Raw genomic sequence first — 21,082 nt, forward strand, 5'->3', positions numbered from 1 at the left:
ATGCACGGTGAAGGAGGCGCACGTTTCTGGAGTCTGGAGAGATGAGACAACACCAGTCGGGGAGGGGAGTGGGGGGCAGGGGGGAGAGAATCCCAAGCAGGCTCTGTGTTACCAGCTCAGAGCACAGTGTGGGGCTCAGACTCATGAAACCATGAAATCACGACCTGAGCCAAAACCAAGAGTCGGATGCCTAACCGACGGAGCCACCCAGGTGCCCCAGAAACATTTTTATAGATGAAGTGGAAGATGGTAAGAGAGAACAGCAGAGTGGACAAAAGGAGTGCTGGGACATTCCGTGCATTCTCCTACTTATGCATTGACACAGGCAGTGACTGGGACTCAGCCCTTGAGAAGCCCACAGTCTAAGGAAACACATGAGAAAACGATCACAAGATAAAGTGATAACAATGGTGGTTTTCAGAGCTTTTTTCATTTACTAAATGTCACCATTTGGTTGGCCCAGAAGGAGCTTACAAACCAGATAGGCCGTAGCAGACGCTGGTGCTCAGATGGGCCAATCTTAAGCATCAGAGCCCTGTGGCCCTGGCAGCCTCATTCCTTGTTCCAGGCAGGAGGCCGGCTAGCTGAGCGAAGGGTGTGTGGTGACCGGGACTGGGCACAGAGGGGTTGCACAGCCTCTCACGGCACATTAACCAAGGCCCCATGCCCGGCCTCTTGGCTGAGTTTCCAGGAACGGCTGCCTCCTTACCATTCCAAGAAAAACCTCCCTCCCCTCCCCCACCCCCAGAAAGGTGGGTTATCTAAAAGGTCACTAGCAAAAGCCTGTTTGTCCTTTGGAACAGTACAGCCCCCATCAGTGCTGCATGCTCGGTCCCCAGCTATGTGGAAGAAGCAGCCACAGCAGACAATGGGAATGGGAAGAAAGCCAGGCCTTCTGACAGGACTTCTAATGCTCAAACACAAGGGTGTCTGTATCCCCAGGAACCCTACCGTTAGAGGCACGACGCCTTCCCGCAAATCCATCTTGGAGGACAATTCATCTTGGCCAGGTCCCTCAGAGGTAGGCCTGTGGGGAGTCCCAATTGTTGGCACAGCAGAACAGACCTGGCTTAAGCTGGCTTGTTGTCTTAATGACAAACACTTTGTTCCGAGCCATGTTATCAGCTCTTCAGAAAACCTTTACAGAGAATCCAGCAAATCAAGCCCAAACTGCCCTCCCTCGCTGTGTGCCCGGGTCTGTTTTCTCCTGAAGGAAATGAAACCAGCAGCAACTGAGAGGGAGGAGGCTCTGGGCAAGCTGGTTTTCTCCAGCCCACCATACCCCATACTCCATGCTTCCCTCTCCTGTCCGTCACCCCGAAGAAGTGTCTTCTGGGAATGCTGCCTTTTGTCTCTGTCACCTCTGCAGACTCTGTAGGATGTAGTTATGGGCTGGGTTAAGACTGCAAAGAGAAGCAGGGGGATTCAAAGAGAGAATTCAATTCCATTCAAAGAGGGGACAACATTCTCCTCACCAAGCCTCTTTCTTTCCCCCTGACCAAGACAGACTTACGATTCCCTCCAGTTTTCTAAAAGCTCTAGACAGACTTCTTTCTGACCTCCCTTTTCTTAGAGCATTGCCATTAGAAAACTTGTGATTATAAATTATTTCTCTGCCCCTTTGAGATGTATATAAATCCATTTTTTTTAAGCCTTTTGCCAATTTTACAACCTAGGAATGTCTTTCTCTGGGAACTGGGGACCATCTTTTCGGAATATAATCATCAAAGGAGATAATTCCTCTATGTCCAGTCTCTGTGGGAGGGTAGGAGGCTAACTTCAGCAGGACATCTTGCTCCAAGTTGTAAAACTACCTGCTGTCATAAAACAGAAGTTTATTAACAAACACAAACGGCCCATGACACCTCCCACCCCCGTCTCCCACTAACATCCCCTACTACTTTGCCACTAGCTCACCCCTCCTCTGCTTCAGGGCAGTTGAGTTCAGGCTGAGCTGTTCTGACCTCTCTTCTTTTTGCAGTAGTCTTGCATAAAGTTTTCCTTTTCTGCGTAACTTTGTCTGGTGCAACTTTGCATTGGCACCCCCCTCACCCTCCAAAAGCCATCTCATCCCTTTGTAGCGGGGGCTCTCAATACTTCGTGTGTTTCTGAATCGCCTGGAGGGCTTGTGAGAACACAGTTTCTCAAGCAGTAGGCCTAGGGTGGGTTTGATACATTTCCAACAAGTCTCCAGCTAAGTCATGGCTGGTCCGGAGACCATACTCAAGCCTATTTCTTGCACAGACTGTCCTAACCTTCCGAGGCCCCTGGAGTTAATGGAGGCTCCAGCACACTTCCCATAACGAGGTCATTTCTGGAACTGATGGAGATGCGTTCTTCCCCACAATCTTCTCCCTCTCTCCCTTTTTAATACTTGTTCTCTTTTATTCTAAGGCCTCTCCTTCCCTCCCCTTCCTCTCCCAGGCCACAACAGTCCTCTTCCAATCCGTCTTCTACTCCACCCCACCCCCCAAAATAGTAGCCAGCTACCCCTTAGGGTAGCACTTAATCTTTCCATCTTCGAGGCTGTAGTTGTTTTCGTTTTTAACCACCAAACCCTTCTTGGAGCCTCCTTGGCACTCCAGTCCCCTGGGGATGGGGGAGGGGGCACCCTCATATTCCCTGGTTACCCAGCAACTTGTCTCCTGGTGGACAAGTCACCGCCCTGCGGAGATGCCAGCTACTGTGCACACAACAAAGGGAAAGTGACACCGGCCCTCCAGGTAGCCCCTTAGAAGGCCTCCCTGTTCATTAGCACTGTGATAAGTGGCTTGCTATGGGCAGGCCCTCCTTACGCCCCCTCCCCAAGTAAGCCAGCCACACTGCTCATCCCCGGGGATCTTGGAGAGATGGCAGCTTGTCAAGCTCCCAGGACACTGGGGATGTACTAGAAATTTCAGATTAATCCCTAATTACATCCAGCCCATCACCTTTGTAGCAGGAGCCGTCATAGTCTTTTCATTGTCACTTTCTAGTCAGCGGGGCCACGTGGAGAGCTGTATCCATATTCATGCACGTGTCTTCTAGCGCACCCATCCTCTCATTACACTTCAAAATAAAGGGGGCTCCTTTTTTTCCTCCTGCAAAACCTTTATGAAAGAAGCTGTTTGCTCAACACCTTTCAAGCTCTCCCCACCGCCATCCTTTGTTCCTTCTCTACACATTCATGAATTAACTGCTCTGGGCCCAGAGTTGGTAACCGACTTCCCTTTAATCACAGAAGAGATAGATGCCCTCGCGTGGCACTTGTATACTGGAACGTTCATCAATCCTGGACCAACTGAGGAAGGGAGGTTTTTCAACCTCACTTTCTATAATCCTGAAAGAGACAACAGAATAGGAAAGAAGGAAGGAAAAGGACAGAAAGAAGGAAAAAATGAATTCCACTCTAAAAACAAAGGCAGTCATAGCAGTAAAACTTGGAACAGAGAACAATGATAAATTACTCAGATGCCCAATAGGTGAATGCCCAAACCATCAGTCTACACAACAGACTTTATAAATGATTGGCCACTTATATAGACCACAGCAACCACAGACATAACTATACATTACATATTTATTTTTATTTTTATTTATTTTTTTAACATTTATTTATGAGACAGAGAAAGACAGCATGAACAGGGGAGGGGCAGAGAGAGAGGGAGACACAGACTCGGAAGCAGGCTCCAGGCTCTGAGCCATCGGCCCAGAGCCCGACGCGGGGCTCGAACTCACGGACCGCGAGATCGTGACCCGAGCAGAAGTCGGACGCTTAACCGACTGAGCCACCCAGGCGCCCCTACATATTTAAGTATACGTAATGCATGCAACATCTAAATACACGTGACATGTATATCTACAGTATTCAGGGGAAAATAATGCTAGAGAGTTTGAATACACTGGTTCAAAGTGCATGCAAAATATATGTGACTGTTCACAAAAATTAGGACATGTGAGAAGATATGAATAGTATAGAGCTGCACTGTCAATATGGCAGCACTAGCCACATGTAGCTATGGATAGTACTAGAAATGTGGCCAGTCTGAATTGAGACATGTCGTAAGTGTAGAACTGGAGTCAAAGACTTAGTATGAAACCTTATACAAAATATCTCATTATTTTTATGTTGTTTACATATTGAAATGTTTATATTTTTAATATATTGGGGTAAATAAAATAAAACAGGGGCGCCTGGGTGGCGCAGTCGGTTAAGCGTCCGACTTCAGCCAGGTCACGATCTCGCGGTCTGTGAGTTTGAGCCCCGCGTCAGGCTCTGGGCTGATGGCTCGGAGCCTGGAGCCTATTTCCGATTCTGTGTCTCCCCCTCTCTCTCTGCCCCTCCCCCGTTCATGCTCTGTCTCTCTCTGTCCCAAAAATTAAAAAAAAATAAAATAAAATAAAATAAAACATATAATTAAAATTAATTCCACTTTTTTTTTTTTTACTTTTTTAATGTGGTTTCTAGAGAATTTTAAAGTACATGTGTAACTTGCATTGGACGGTGCTAATTTAGAGTTTAATGTTTATTAGGTCCTTTTTTTTGAGAGAGAGAGGGAGAGCATGTGCAGGGGACGGACAGGGGGAGACAGAGAGAGTCCTAAGCAGGGTCCATGCCCAGTGCAGAGCCTGATGCAGGACTCCATCTCATGACTGTGAGATCATGACCTGAGCCGAAATCAAGAGTTGGACACTTAACCAAGTGATCCACCCGGGGGGCTCCGGTCCTTCTTTTCTATAAAATTGCTAAACTTCTTGTTCTGTTTGTGTTTATAAGGTGTATGAATTGTGGAACATGGAGTGATTTGAAAGCAATATTTCCACGAAGACCAGTCTAAGGCTGGCATTCTGGGTCCTATAACAGACTGTAGACCAATAATGGAAATTATGGCTTCCCTGGGAAGATGGGAAAGAGTGAGGTGTGGAGCAAGGGAAAGATGGATGTGGGGTGGGGGATGAAGGCCACACACTTCGGAAGTGAAAGGATCATTGAGACAACTAAATGTATGGCCTGGCAAGAAGAGTAGACATCTTCCTTCTGAGATGTCATTTGTCGCTCTCCCTTCCCAAGCCAACTCTTTCCCACTAACCTGTCAGCCTGACCTCTCGGGTTTGAGAAATGTCCCTCTATTAATTGTCCTCAGAGAAAGAACACATTCATTAAGTTATGAGTCAATTCTGGACTGCAGTGTGGGATTTATTATTTCGGTCACGTATGTGTTTCATTGCATTGTTAGAATTCTTTCCTTCAGGACCCGTTTGCTGACCACAGATTTTAATGGGGGTGGGTAGGGGTGGTGGTGCGGCGAGCAGATCAGTACAGGTGCTGAAGACGAGGACAGAGGCGTGGGAGCACCACAGGGTATAGGGACGCAGCAGAGCAATGAGACCAACTCACCTACAATAAGCCATTTTTAGCTGCTACTAGCCATGGGTGTGTGAACAAGATGTTCTACCCACCAGAAGAGTTTCAGCATGTGATCTCGGAAGTCATCTGGGAGAGGAGGAGACCGAGAAACTAGGCACAGTCTTCATTTCAGAGACTCTCCAGACTTAAGACAGAATAGTCCTTGGATTCAGGTTTGATCCTGTGGGTGGCCACTCTTACTACAATGGAAAAATACCCCCTGAATGAACCCATGGTCACAGAAGCCCATTAAACCTGGAAGAACTTTTTTTTAATGTTTATTTATTTTTTAGAGAGCGAGCATATGTGCAAAGGGGAGGGGCAGAGAGAGGGGGAGACAGGGAATCCTAAGCAGGCCCCTATGCTGTCAGCACAGAGCCAGATTCCGGGACCAAAGCCACAAACTGTGAGACCATGACATGAACCAAAATCAAGAGCCACACGTTTAACCAACTAGCCACCCAGGTGCTCCAGAAGAACTTTTTTTTAAAGAAAAAAAATCATGGGGTTCCTGCGTGGCTCATTGGTTAAGCATCCAACTGCGGCTCAGGTCATGGTCTCACAGTTTGTGAGTTCAAGGCCTGTGTCAGGCTCTGTGCTGACAGCTCAGAGCCTGGAGCCTGACTCACATTCTGTGTCTCCCTCTCTCTCTCTCTGCCCCTCCCCTGCTTTCATGAGTGCTCTCTCTCTCTCAAACATAAGTAAACATTAAAAAAAAAATTTAAAGAAAAAAATCAGGATACAGCACATTCTTTCTCAAGAAAAAGAAATTGTGGGGTGCCTGGGTGGCTCAGTCGGTTGAGCGGCCAACTTCAGCTCAGGTCACGATCTCAAGGTCTGTGAGTTCGAGCCCCACGTCGGGCTGTGTGCTGACAGCTCAGAGCCTGTTTCGGATTCTGTGTCTCCCTCTCTCTGACCCTCCCCCGTTCATGCTCTGCCTCTCTCTGTCTCAAAAATAAACAAACGTTAAAAAAGAAAAAAAAAAGAAAAAGAAATTGTTATTCAATTACGGTGTCCTATTTGTTCAATAAACATTCATTGAACTCCTTCGAGGTGCTGTTCATCCATTTGATAACTCCTGAGTCCCTACTCTGCAGAATATTGTGTAGTCGAGACCCTAGACTCTGAAGACTGCCTGGGTTCAAATCCAGGCTCTATTACTTCTTTCTTATCTGGATGACCCTGGACAAATGACCAAATCCCTCCAAGCCTTTTTCTCATCAGTAAAGGAGAGTAATAATATAGTGTTGTTGTGACACACAAACTCCTTAATACATGAAAACCACTAGCCAGGGTAGACGTTCTCTATGTATTTGCTACTATATGCTAGCCAGTGTGGGGCAGGGATACAAAGGCAAGCACAGCAAATATTTGCCCCCAAGAAGACTCCATCTCGTGGGCTTTCGCACATATTACTTAATTTAACCTTCACAACCAGCCTGGATCACACCAACAATAAATAAGGGTGTGATTTAGAGCTAGTTCTTCTGAGCCTAGGTGCATTGCTCTTTAACGCTGCCTCTGCAGTCTTCCAGAAGCCAAGTCTTAGCCTATGAAGAAGAAGGCTCTACTCCCAATAACATCATAAAGCTCTTTTCTTCGCGGCAGTGTTACTTAGGATGCCTGGGAAAGCAGGTAATAGGAAGTCCCAACTGAATTTGGTTTACGTATTTAAAAAAATGAATTATCCCACATTTTAAAAAGTCTCAGTGTAGGTTTCTTTGGGGTTTGATGGTGTACTGATACCATGGAGGACCCAGATTCACTCCATCTCTCTGTCCTCAATAGGTCGGCTTTGAGTCCGTGTCACAACATGGCTACCACTCGTCAGGCGTCATAAGAAGGTACATACAGCAGCCTCCAAAGGAAGAGAAGACACCTTCTCCAGGAAATGCCCCAAGCTGCTTATTAGGTCAGAAGCCCATCCTTAAAGCAATCACTGACAAGGCAAACAGGATTAACATGATTGGCTCAGCAAAATCATTTACCGCTGGATGGAAAATAGGGTGGCCGTCACAGAGCATGTGAAGAACTTTCACAGGAAGGAGGGTGGACACAGTGACAGACAAAATTAGAGCTCCTGCTGTTACTACATAGCAATCAACAGTGTCTACTACGTGACATCAAGTAATATTTATCATCACCGAGTAGCACTTATCAAGTACCATTACTCTAACAGCTAATAGAATTCTCATCTCAGTTTAGAAAAATCCAAAATCCAGGTAGACTATAGGTAAGGCATGGGGATGTCTATCAACCATAGTGTGATATTTTTACAGATTTTCCCCAAACTCTTTTTATTTTGAGAACTTGGTTGGGATCATCAAAACATCCAAGTTGTCCCAACCAGCTCAAAACTTTCACAAACATTACTGTGACCGTTTGCGGGCCGTGCTTTTTTTTTTTTTTTTTTTTTTTAACAACAGCAAAGAGGGCCGAAGTTGTGACATATGCAAAGAGATGTGTGGCAACCAAAGGGAAATGTTATCCTTCCTAGGAGACAGGATTTTATGGGATTCTTAGATCTTTTTTGTAACTGATTGTTCAGATCTTGACAGCTTTTCAGTTGGGGAATACAGTCATGTCTGTTAAACTAATTGTAGCTGTTCACTCCACTAGATAATTTTACAACATTTCAGCTTCAAATAGAATGGCTTCGATAAACATAAAGCAGACTGACACATCCCAGATTTCTGCAGTTTATTTTACACCAAGAAATTACATTTAGAGATTTCCAGACACATGCTATAAATGAAAATTCAACAGGAAGTTTCTTTCACTTCCTCTAGATCTGACCTACATTTCAAAAATATATGAGTGGGCTATAACCAGGAATTTCTTCTCCTGCTGCCATTATTCAAACTGTATTTTCTGAAGATCTTTTTTTTTTCCTCCTCAGTGACTTTAATGGCCGTTGAGGAAACTGTAGACCTTGGGAGTCTTCACAGAGCCTTAAGTGAAATGGCAAATGTTATCAACAGGGATAGCCAAGGTGTATAACTCTGGGCTACCTACAACCACCAGAAAAGTCAAATCTCTGTGCTCCTAGCATTGACTAGATGAAAACCATGGCTTTTACATCTATATAATTTTAGTATGAACAGCCACGTGGTAGCTATATCTTTTCCAGATCATTCGCCACCCACCCACTTATCTACCCTAAAGGAGTGTGTGGTGACACTTTAGAGCCAATATGTATAATATTGCTTTTTAGAGAATGGTGCCATATAAATTTAAGACCTAGTTAAAAATGAGCCAAGGCCCATAACATACCAAGTTACATATATTTTATTGTACTCGAGGCTGCGGTATAAACATGGAACATTCCCACACTTCCTCTACCTGCCATCTTAGGAATTCTAGAACTCAGAACACAAGTTTGGTGTTGTCCCTAGATAGATGTGTGTGACTTTGCGCCTGTAAAAATATGTACTTCATAGAGGCTTTTTTTTTTCTATTTCAGAGCGACTTGCACAAGGTCGCTGGATAAGATGCTTACACCAGAGCAACCGCTCCCCCCTGTATCCCAGGCAGCATGCCAGGAGACATGGGAGGAAGCGGGGAAGCACAGTTAAGTAACAAATGTATTAATTCAGTTTAAATCTGAAGCTGAACAACAATATACAGAGTGAGAAAGTTATAGGCACTTCAATCTTCAGCAAAAATTTAAAACTCAAATGCATCCAGGGGTAATAGAAATTGTCAAGTGGCTAAGACAATAAGAAGTGATAAGGACTGGGGTAAGTTGGAGAGGATAAACTCTGCTTATGGGCATTTATATTTTAAAAGTTAAAAAAAAATTTTTTTTAAACCTGCCTATCCAAATAACATGTAGTCTTTAATTATTCCACTTGATCCTATGTAGAAAAACCCCGGAGCAAGATGGTTGTTTTATTAAGACATTGGGTGCTTCTGCTTAAAAGCCAGCTAGCCAGACTCTACTTTAAATAAAGTACAAAAAAATAATAATAATAAATAAATAAATAAATAAATAAAGTACAAAGCACTGAGTGTGCTAAAACTCACAGTTGGTCTTGGGTTAAATGAGACATTGTATATGTTTCTTCCCCCACGCTGCTCACCATGGTAACCACCAATACTCATAGGGGCCTTACTATGTGTCAGGGGCGCTTCTAAGAAGTTTACAAATGTTAACTCATTTTTAATTCTTGAAACAACTTTATGAAGTGGATACTATTATTATCTCATGTGAAAGGAAACCAAGGCCCAGAGTCATACCATTAGGAAGTGGTAGAGATTGGAGTTGAACCAGTATACGAGTTTACATAATGCTTCTCTACTAAACTCAGTATGATCTGGGCTTCAGAAGGATTTCAATGGTTCACTCGTTGTTTAGAGATTGTACCTTCTCCAACTCAAATACTTCATTGATTTAAAGTTTGAATTTCAAACTTTTCTTTAAAACACTTTTCATAGTAAGAAATGACTCTAGTAATTAATCCAGTATAGACACACACACTACAGTACTCACCCTCACGATGTACAATACACTCGTCTGTCTGTTCTATTCTTTTCTGTCCTGTGCCATTTTTTTTAAATGTGGTCACAAACAGATTGATTTCTGTAATTTGGAAATCACTTATGGTGATCTTTCCTCAGCCCAAATAGGTGTATGGTCATTGATTGACATTGATGTACACACACACACACACACACACACACACACATACACACACCCCTTACTGAAAATTATTGTCACTGCCTTGATTTTCACCTCCCAAATGTAGGCGTTAGTATAAGAGCAAATGAGTGAATTAGTAGGAAGGCAGTTCAAGATGTTGGCAGCGTAAGATCCTGAATTCACCTCCTCCATGGACAGAACAAATATACAGCTACAAAGGGAAAAATTCCCTCTGAAAAGGACCTGAAAAGTACCTGAACAAGCTCCTCCAAAACAAAGGATAAAGGCAGCACCAGGCACGTAGGAGATGCAGAGACATGGTTTCACCAAAACTCCTGTCCCGGCGCAGCAACCTGCAGTCAAGAGGGATCCCACAAACACAGAACTTTTCCCCGAGGAGAAGTGTGTCTGAGACCCACATCAGGTACCCCAACATGCCACATGCACCAAAGAGAAAAGCCCTCAAAACATCTGGTTTTGCAAACCAGCCAGGCCTACATCCAGGAAAACCATAGGGCTGTAGGGAACAGGGACTGCTTGTAAAGGGCTCAGGGGCAGAATCACTCACCCTGGGACCCAGCACAGAAGTCACAGTTTTAAATTTTTTTTTAATGTTTATTTATTTTTGAGACAGAGAGAGACAGAGCATGAATGGGGGAGGGGCAGAGAGAGGGAGACACAGAATCGGAAGCAGGCTCCAGGCTCTGAGCCATCAGCCCAGACCCCGACGCGGGGCTCAAACTCACGAACCGTGAGATCGTGACCTGAGCTGAAGTCGGACGCTCAACCGACTGAGCCATCCAGGCGCCCCACAGAAGTCACAGTTTTAAAAGCACAGAGGGGCACCTGGGTGGCTCAGTCGGTTGAGCATCCGACTTCGGCTCAGGTCATGATCTAAGGGTTCCTGAGTTCAAGCCCCACATCAGGCTCACTACTGTCAGCATAGAACCCACTTCAGATCCTTCGTCTCCCTCTCTCTCTGCCCCTCTCTGCTTGTGCTTTCTCAAAAATAAGCATAAAAAAAAAGGCACCTAGACCATAAGTGAAAGAGAAACAGTTGCTAATCTTATAGAATCTGCCAGAAGGGCAGGAGTCTGTTGGGATTCTGTGGAAGGACAGAAAAGCTGGTGGGCAACTTTTTTAGTATTCTCCCTCTACTCTGCGAGTGCCAGCTCTGGCGGATGCCATTTTTGTTCTCTCCCTCCAACCTACTAGCACAAGTGGGTACCCCTGCCCCCACATTCTGCTCCCTGCCCCCCCAAAGCTGGCCAGGCCAGTGCCCCACCTCTGTGCACCACTCCACCATGGCCTTGTCAAAGCTGGAGGGGAAAGTGCCTTGTTCCCACACACCACTCCACTGTGGCCCCGTCATAACTGGCTTTGAGCTCCTGGCTTTGGTGTCCCAGGGGGATTGCAGTTCTGGGACCCACAAATCTGAAACAATTGGACTAACGTTTCCAATCCAAATACAGAGGGCAGCTATGTGGATAAAAAAACAAGATCCATCTATGTACTGCCTGCAAGAGACTCACTTCAGACGTAAGGACACACACACAGACCAGCAAGAAGATATAACATTTGTAAAGATTTATGCATCTGACACAGGAGCAGCTAAATATAAAAGCAAATACTAACAGACCTAAAGGGAGAAATTGATAGCAGTACAATAATACTGCTTTGATTGACTGACTTTAGTTTACTGACTTTAATTAATACTTCGCTTCCATCAATGGATAGATCATCCAGGCAAACATTAATAAGGAAACACTGACTTAAATGACACATTAGACCAGATGGACCTAACAGGCATCTACAGAACAATCCATCCAAAGCAGCAGAATATACATTCTTCTCAAGAACGCATAGAACAATCTCCAGGATAGATCATATGCTGGGACAGAAAACAAGACTCGAAAAATTTAAGAAAATTGAAATAATATCCAGCATTTCTTCTGACCACCGTGATATGAAACTAGAGATCAGTAACAAAAAGGAAACTGGAAAAAACACAAATATGTGGAGATTTAAAAACGTGCTACTCGGGGTGCCTGGGTGGCGCAGTCGGTTAAGCGTCCGACTTCAGCCAGGTCACCATCTTGCGGTCCGTGAGTTCAAGCCCCGTGTCAGGCTCTGGGCTGATGGCTCGGAGCCTGGAGCCTGTTTCCAATTCTGTGTCTCCCTCTCTCTCTGCCCCTCCCCCGTTCATGCTCTGTCTCTCTCTGTCCCAAAAATAAATAAAAAACGTTGAAAAAAAAATAAAAAAAATAAAAACGTGCTACTCAACAACGGGCCAATGAAGAAATCACGAGCAACCTTGATACAAGTGAAAATGGAAATACAACAAAATCTATGGCATGCAGCAAAGGCAGTAAGAAGCAGGTTCACAACGATGCCTCACAAAACAAGAAAACCTCACAAAAAACAAGATACCTCACAAAACAATGAAAATGTCAAACAATCTGACACTACAGCTAAAGGAAGAGAAAAAGAACAAATGAAGCCCACAGTTAGTGGAAGGAAGGAAATAATTAAGATCAGAGTGGAAACAAATGACATAGAGACTAAAAAGAAGATAAAAGATCGAGGAAATTAAGAGCTGGTTCTTTGAAAAGATTATCAAAATCAACAAACCATTAGCTAGACTAAGGAAAAAAAAAGAGGGCTCAAATCAATAAAATGAGAAATGAAAGAAAAGAAGTTAAACTTCTCAAAAAAAATACACAGGATCAAAAGAGACTACTATGACAGTTATATGCCAACAAATTGGACAACCTAGAAGAGACAGATAAACTCCTAGAAACATGCAATCTTCTAAAACTGAACCATGAAGAAATAGAAACTCTGAAGAGACTACTAGTAAGAAATTTAAATCATTAATCAAAAAACACCCAACAAACAAAAGTCCAGGACTAGACAGATTCACTGGTGAATTCTACCAAACGTCCAAAGAAGATTCAATACCTATCCTCCTCAAATTCTTCCAGAAGAATTGAACACAAGGGAATGCTTCCAAACTCATTTTACAAGGCCAGCATTACTGTGAAACCAAAACCAGACAAGGACAGAAACAAAAAGAAATAAAAGAAGGAGAAGGAGAAAGGGAGAAAGGGCAGGGAAGGGAAATAAAGGGAACAGGAGGGGGAGGGGGAGAGTAAGGAAAGGAAAGGGTTGGAGGGGAGGGGAGGCAACAGAAGGGGAGGGAAGGGGCAGGAAGGGGAATGGAGGGAAAAGGAGGGGAGAGGGAGAAGGGAAATGGCAGGGGGAGGGGAGGGAGAAAGGCAGGGAGAGGGGAAAAGGGAAAGTCAGGGGGAGGGGAGCAGGAGGGGAGGGAGAAAAGCAAGCAACAAAGAAAAGCAAGAAAGCAAGAATCAATACCCCTCAAGAACACGGATGCAAACAGCCCACACAGAGCTTGGAGCTGCAGATGGACCGAGTGCCCCTGTCTTGTCCGCCACCCACCTGCCACCCACTGCCTGCCACCACCATGCCTTTCTCCAACAGCCACAACATGCCATTCCCCAACCTCAGCAACTACATGGCCAACGTGCTGACCCCTGAGCTGTAGGAGTAGCTGTGCACCGAGAGCACACCCAGTGGCTTCACATCAAGGCTCAACAGAGCTTCCATAGCAACCTGGCCATCAGGTACTGCGCGCTCAAGGACATGACAGAAGCGGAGCAGTGGCAACTCGTTGATGACCACTTTCTGTTCGACAAGCCTGTGTCCCCTGCTGCTGGCCTCAGACACGGCCTGTGACCGGCCAGACGCCCACGGCAGCCAGTACAATGACAGTAAGATGTTCCTGGTGTGGATCAACGAGGAAGGCCACCTACGGGTCCTCTGCATGCAGAAGGGAGGCAACACGAAGGAGGTGTTCACTCGCTTCCACAATGGCCTCACCCAGACTGAAACTCTCTTCAAGTCTACGAATTAGGAATTCATGTGGAACTCTCACCTGGACTACATCCTCGCCTGCCCGTCCAATCCGGGCATAGGGCTGCAGGCCATTGTGCACATCCAACTGCCCCACCTGGGCAAGCATGAGAAGTTCCCGGAGGTGCTCAAGCAGCTGCAGCTTCAGAAAAGAAGGCACCGGCTGTGTGGACACAGCTGCGGTGGGCGGGGTCTTCAGTATCTCCATCGTCTCCAGTGTAGACCACCTGGGCTTCTCAGAGGTGGAGCAGGTACAGATGGTGGTGGACAGTGGCGAGCGGCTCACAGAGATGGAGCAGCCATTGATGACCTGTGCCCTCCCAGAAGCGAAGCCCCTGCCCGCACCTGCCCCCCTACCAGCCGGCTGCTTCTTCACTTACTCCAGGGCAGTGCCAGCCATGCACCCCCGATGTTCGCCACCTGGCAGCCGAGCTCTTAGCCTCGCTGTAGAGACTTCTATCACCCTCAGTAGAGTTTATTTTTGTGATGGCCAAGATGTTTCTGATGCTGAAATAAGCGAGGGTTTTGGCCCGCCGGGGGGGGAAAAAAAAAAAAAGATTCAAAAATGCTCGACAAAATCTACCAAACCGAAGTCAACGATACATAACGGATCCTACAACTTGATTAAGTGGGTTTTATTCCAGGGATACAAGGATGGTTCAACATCGGTAGGTCAATCAACAGAGTACAACACATTAAAAAAAATAAAGGATAAGAATCATTTGATCGTATCGATAAGCGCCAAAAAGGCATCTGACAAAATTCCACATCCATTTATGATAGAAACTCTCAATGAAGTGGATATACAGCAGTAGAGCTGTCCATTCAGCCGAGGCCTAATTTAACACTAGACTACTGCCGTTTTTTGCTTGTTCATTTTTAAATTTTATGTAAGTGTAACATATGTACATGAAAATGCACAAATCATAACAGTCAGCTTTATACACAGCCAGGTCCTGAGATGGAACATGATCAGCATTCAGAAGCCCTTCTTGTCCCTCCCAGCCCCTGCCTCCTCAGGTAGAACCGTGACGCTGACTGACTTCTAACTAACAGTCCGTTTTGCCTATTTCTGAACTCGCACACAAAATAGAATCATACACTGCATACTCCTTCATGTCATTTTTGTTACTCAACCCTACGTTTGTGAGAGCCAACTATGTTGTGTGGGATTAAAGTTTATTGACTTTTGCTCTCATTGTTGTAAGTATTCTGTTGCAGAAACCTGTAGGATGTATATGTCCCTTCTACTGATCAGGGCATTTGGGTGGTCTGATGTGTGGCCACATGCATAGTGTCGTGGTGAACATTCTAGCACGTGCCAGATCATAGTTTAAAAACTTGATGCAGGATTACCCATCATTGATTGCTCTGATTCACTTTACCAGGAGGACAATTCACTGTCAAGATTCACAACATTTTTGGAGTTATAATACCCTATTTTTATTTCATTAGGCACATACTTCCAAAATGATGTATGGCATAGATTATTTCTTTAAATAAAATTAACCCAGGGGTGCCTGGGTGGTTCAGTCGGTTAAGCATCTGACTTTGGCTCAGGTCATGATCTCACAGTTGGTGGGTTTGAGCCCCACTATCAGGTTCTCTGCTGTCAACACAGAGCCCACATTGAATCCTCTGTCTCCCTCACTGCACTTCCCCTGCTCACACTCTCTCTTGCCCTCTCTCAAAAATAAATAAACATTCAAAACTTTTTAAATTAAAGTAAATTAAATTAACTTAGTATAAGGATAAAAAAAAAAAAAGGGTGGGGTTTGCCTGGGTGGCTCAGTCAGTTAAGCATCTGACTCTTGATCTCAGCTCAGGTCTTGATCTCACAGTCCTGAGTTCAAGCTCCAAGTTGAACTCTGTGCTGGGCATGAACCCTACTTCAAAAAAACAAAACAACAAACAAAAAAACCAAATAAAACAAAGCAAAACAAACCCCTCAACCTATGAGCAACATACCTCAACATAATAAAAGCACCTGGGTGGTTCAGTCTGTTGAGCCTCCGACTTCGGCTCAGGTCATGATCTCACAGTTGGTGGGTTGGAGCCCCACGTAGTGCTCTCTGCTGACAGCTCAGAGCCTAGAGCCTGCTTCAGATTCTGTGTCTCCCTCTCTGCCCCTCTCCCACTCATGCTCTGTGTCTCTCTCTCTCTCAAAAATAAACATTAAAATTTTTTTTTAATAAAATAAAATAAATAAATAAAAGCCATACATGACAAGTTCACAGCTAGCATCATATTTAATAGCAAAAACATGAAAGCTTTTCCCTTCATTTCATAACAACACACACACACACACACACACACACACACACACATGCACACACACAATGGAATACTACTCAATTGTAAAAAAGAATGAAATCTTGCCATTTGCCATCACACAGACTTCAAAGCATTAGGCTAAGTGAAATATGTCAGAGAAAGACAAATACCATATGATGTCATTTATATCTGGAACCTGAAAAACAAAACAAAACAATAACTGAACAAAACAAAACTTATAGACAGAGAACACATCAGTGGTTGCCAGAGGGGAGGGGGATTGGTGGGTAGGTAAAATGAGTGAAGAAGGTTAAGAGGTACAAACTTCCAGTTATACAATAAATATGGAATGTACAGCATGGGGGACTGTGGTCAATAATATTGTGTTGCAAATTTGAAAGTTGCTCAAAAAGTAAGTTTTAAGTGTTCGCATCGTAGGAAAAAATATGGCAACTTGGCATGGAGACAGAGGGTAAATATACTTGATATGGTGATTGTTTCACAATGGAGACAACTGTCAAAGTGTTATGTTATACCCCCGAAACTAATACAGTGCTGTATCTCAATTATACTTCAGTTTTTTAAGAAAGAGTAAGTCGGCGTCACTCTTGTCAAGCACAATTGTCATTGTCAAAAAACAATTAATACACATGCAGGATGGAAGTTAAACATTTTGTCCCTGCAGTATATCAAATACCATTCAGTATATCTCAGGCAGCCAAAAAAGGAGAATTCATTCTTTCTTTTCCTTCTTCCTTTCTTTTTAAATTCCTTTCTTTCTTTTCACTTTTTTTTTTCTTTTTCTCTCCTTTAATTCAACAAATGAGTATTGGGCGTCACCAAGACAGACACATCCCCTGGCCTCATGGAGCTTACTTACATCCAGTCAAGGATTGAAACAAACTGGACACTCGGCCCAGACATTCATGTCAATGCCGGTTTAGTTGTTTTTGGTGTGGAGGAGGTTTCATAATAATTGACATATCAATACATTTCTCAAAGCAGCTCAATACATATTTTATGCCAAGACACCAAGCATCTAAAGTGAAAACAAAACACACAAAAACCCCAATACTTCTCATGTCTTATCACACTAATTTCACTGGAAGATTTTTGCATGACAGCCAAGGCCAGAGAATAAGATGTGTGGTTTTATTTTTCAGTAGTTTCTCTTCTGGTTCTGTAGGCCACATATGACGTTGATCTTGCCTGTGAGTTTGTTTTTTTTTTTTTTCAACGTTTATTTATTTTTGGGACAGAGAGAGACAGAGCATGAACGGGGGAGGGGCAGAGAGAGAGGGAGACACAGAATCGGAAACAGGCTCCAGGCTCTGAGCCATCAGCCCAGAGCCTGACGCGGGGCTCGAACTCACGGACCGCGAGATCGTGACCTGGCTGAAGTCGGACGCTTAACCGAATGCGCCACCCAGGCGCCCCATTGCCTGTGAGTTTTATTGACATCCTTTTGGATTGAGTCAACACCTGTATGTAGATCAGATATGGGGGGAGGAATATCTGTTTTCATCTATCAATACATTTATTTAGTGATTAGTTGATTTACATATGTGGGTGCTTTACATTGGGGGCATAAACATTTCCAACTGTTAGCTCTTCTTGATGGATAGACCCCTTAATTATGATATAATGCCCTTCTTCATCTCTTGTTACAGTCTTTGTTTCAAAACCTAGTTTGTCTGATAAAAGTATGGCTACTCCAGCTTTCTTCTGACATCCAGGTGCATGATAGATGGTTCTCCATCCCCTCACTTTCAATGTGAAGGTGTCCTCAGGTCTAAAATGAGTCTCTTGTAGGCAGCATATAGATGGATTGTGTTTTTTTAATCCATTCTGATACCCTATGTCTTTTGATTGGGCCATTTAGTCCATTTACATTCAGAGTGATTATTGAAAGATAGGGATTTAGTGTCATTGTGTTACCTGTAGGTTTAGTGCTTGTGGTGATGTCTCCGGTGCTTTGTAGTCTTTGCCACTTTCCACTCACAGAGTCCCCCTTAGGATCTCCTGCATGGCTGGTTTAGTGGTCATGAACTCCTTTAGTTTTTGTTTGGGAAAGCCTTTCTCTCCTTCTATTCTGAATGACAGTCTTGCCAGATAAAGGATTCTTGGCTACATATTTCTCCTAGTCAGCACATTGAAGATTTCCTGCCACTCCCTTCTGGCTTGCCAAGTTTCAGTGGATTGGTCTGCTACTACCCTTATGTGTCTACCTGGTAGGTTAAGACCCATTTATCCCCAGATAAAGAGTTCTCTCTTTATCTTTGTATTTTGCCAGCTTTACTATGATATGTTGTGATGTTGACCTGTTTTTGTTGATGCTGAAGGGAGTTCTCTGTGCCTCCTGGACTTGGATGCTTGTTTCTTTCCCCAGATTAGGGAAGTTCTCAGCTCTAATTTGTTCAAATAAACCTTATGCCCCCTTCTCTCTTCTTCTTCTTCTTCTTCTTCTTCTTCTTCTTCTTCTTCTTCTTCTTCCTCTTCTTCTGGAACTCCTATGATATGGATATTATTTCATTTCATTGAATCACTTAGGTCTCTAATTTGCCCCTCATGGTCTAGTAATTTCCTGTCCCTCTTTTTCTCAGCTTCATCATTTTCCATAATTCTATCTTCTATTTCACCTATTCTCTCCTCTGCTTCTCCCATCCTTGCTGTCACTGTATCTAGTTTATTTTGCATCTCATTGACAGCATTTCTTAATTCATGGTGACTATTTCTTAGGTCTTTGATCTCTGCAGCAATATCTTCTGTTGTCTTCTATGCTTTTTTCAAGTCCGGCTATTAGTCTTATGACTGTAATTCTAAATTCTTGTCCAGATATATTGTTTATATATAAACACCTCCACTGGGGTCCCGCTGTCCTGTTCCCTGCAGCCCCACTGTGTTTGTAATGGGGAGAAAACTGGTGACAGCCCAATCTCTCCTCCCTGGACTGGGTGTCCCAAACCACACTGTCCAGGCCCCTCTCACAGGTAGCAAGGGCAGCCGGCTTGCCCTGTTCCACAGTCTCTTGCACCTCCTAGTTCCTCAGCTGGGATTCAAAACCCAGTGTCTTAAAGTATCCCGCACGGGGTGAACCCAGTTCTGGAATAGTGCCACTCCTCCCAGCTGACAAAGTTCCTCTGGCTGGCACCTTCAGGGTCTTTTGTCCTTGGGTGGGGGGCAATAAACCCTCTTCCCACAGTACTGGAGGGAGAGGACTGCTGTCTCCCAGTGTGCCCCCAAGATCTCTACCATAGCCCGGGGCTAGCTGCCCTCCCCACTGGGGGCATGCACACCAAGGGCTCTGGTCCAGAGAAGGTCACGCAACTCTGATAACCACGAACTTTAGCTCCTAAGGCTGTTGGCAAAGTAGAAACTGGCTCTCTCTGTATTTCCCATTCCCCGGTCCATGGTCCGGAGAGGTTTTTCTCTTGTCCAATTACAAATCAATACTTCCACAGCCTCTCTTTCCCTTCCTTTTGTTTCTTCATTGAAGAGGTTCCCCACCACCACCACCTCTGTGCCTATGCTGCCTGTTTTATCTCTCCCAATTCACATACATGCACCTCTGTCCTGCCAATCTGTCTCTTTCCACCCAGGATGATTTTTCTGTCACTCTGTAGCATGTATTCCTGGTATACCAAGTGTTCTGACCCCAATACTGCTGTGTTTGAGAGAACAGAGGGAACCAGGGAAATTCCAGTCCCCCTACTTCTCTGCCATCTTGACTCCTCCCCTGCCCATACCTGTTTTCATCTAATGTTCAAATAATTGAAACCAAGCTGTATATTATTAGTTATGGTTTCCAGTAACTTGACGTCTAAGTTTGAGTCCTCTGCTTAATGAACATTCCAAGGAGGCTACCGATGGTGCTATAAATGCAATATCACCCTATAGATAGGATGTGGCAGATATTAGACTGGTTTAAATTTCACTGAGAAATATTTACAAGTATAGAAAAAGGAGAATTACATAGGATTCCAAAGAACTCCCTTTCCTCCTTCAATCTGCACTCAAACACCACCCTCTCAATGAAGCCTAATCACTTCTCAGCCTTTTTGGCTAAGATCAAGTGTCAATGAAGCCTATCCACATACACCCACCTCCAGTCCCCCAGTCCCCATTACCCTTGCTCTGTGACCTTTTCTGTGTTATTCTTAACACCTTCCAACATAGTTTATGATTGACTTATTTAATATGTTAATTGTTGGCTGTTTTATTATCTTGGCCCCAACTCCATTCCCCACTGTAAGGTAAACCTCTAATAGGACAGAGAGTGTATCTTGTTTGCTTAGTGATGAATATTAAGCCCAATAAATACATACCTAATGATTGATTGATTGATTGGGTAAATAAATTAACGGGAAAAATGCATCTATTGATTATCATAATCCATCATGTAACGTATGGGCTTTGGAATCAAACCACCTGTGTTTAACTCCCAGCCATTCTACTTATAAGCTGGTACCTTGCGCAATATCCATTCTCTGCTTCTTCCTAGCCAATGGAACCTCAATTTTTAAACACGTAGCCATGTGCATCATTAAAAATATTTATTTCTCCCTTGCAACTAGAGATGACCTTGTGATTCATTTTGATCCATGAATTTAAAGCAGAAATTCACTGAATAGCATTTCTAGATATTCTACTTTCATAGTTAAAAAAAAAAGTTTTTATAGGTTTAAAATAAAAACAACCACAGGCTCACCTAATTCATCCCTGCTGCCCTTCTCCCCTTTCCTCTATTTTCTTCATGGAACACAGTTGTGGTCATGGAGGCCATCCAAAAGATAAGCATCAAATCTAATGATGATGGAGTAGGAATCTAGAAGGGTCCTGGGTCCTTG

This window comes from Lynx canadensis, chromosome B1 (assembly GCF_007474595.2).
Source record: "Lynx canadensis isolate LIC74 chromosome B1, mLynCan4.pri.v2, whole genome shotgun sequence".
In the NCBI taxonomy this organism is placed as follows: domain Eukaryota; kingdom Metazoa; phylum Chordata; class Mammalia; order Carnivora; family Felidae; genus Lynx; species Lynx canadensis.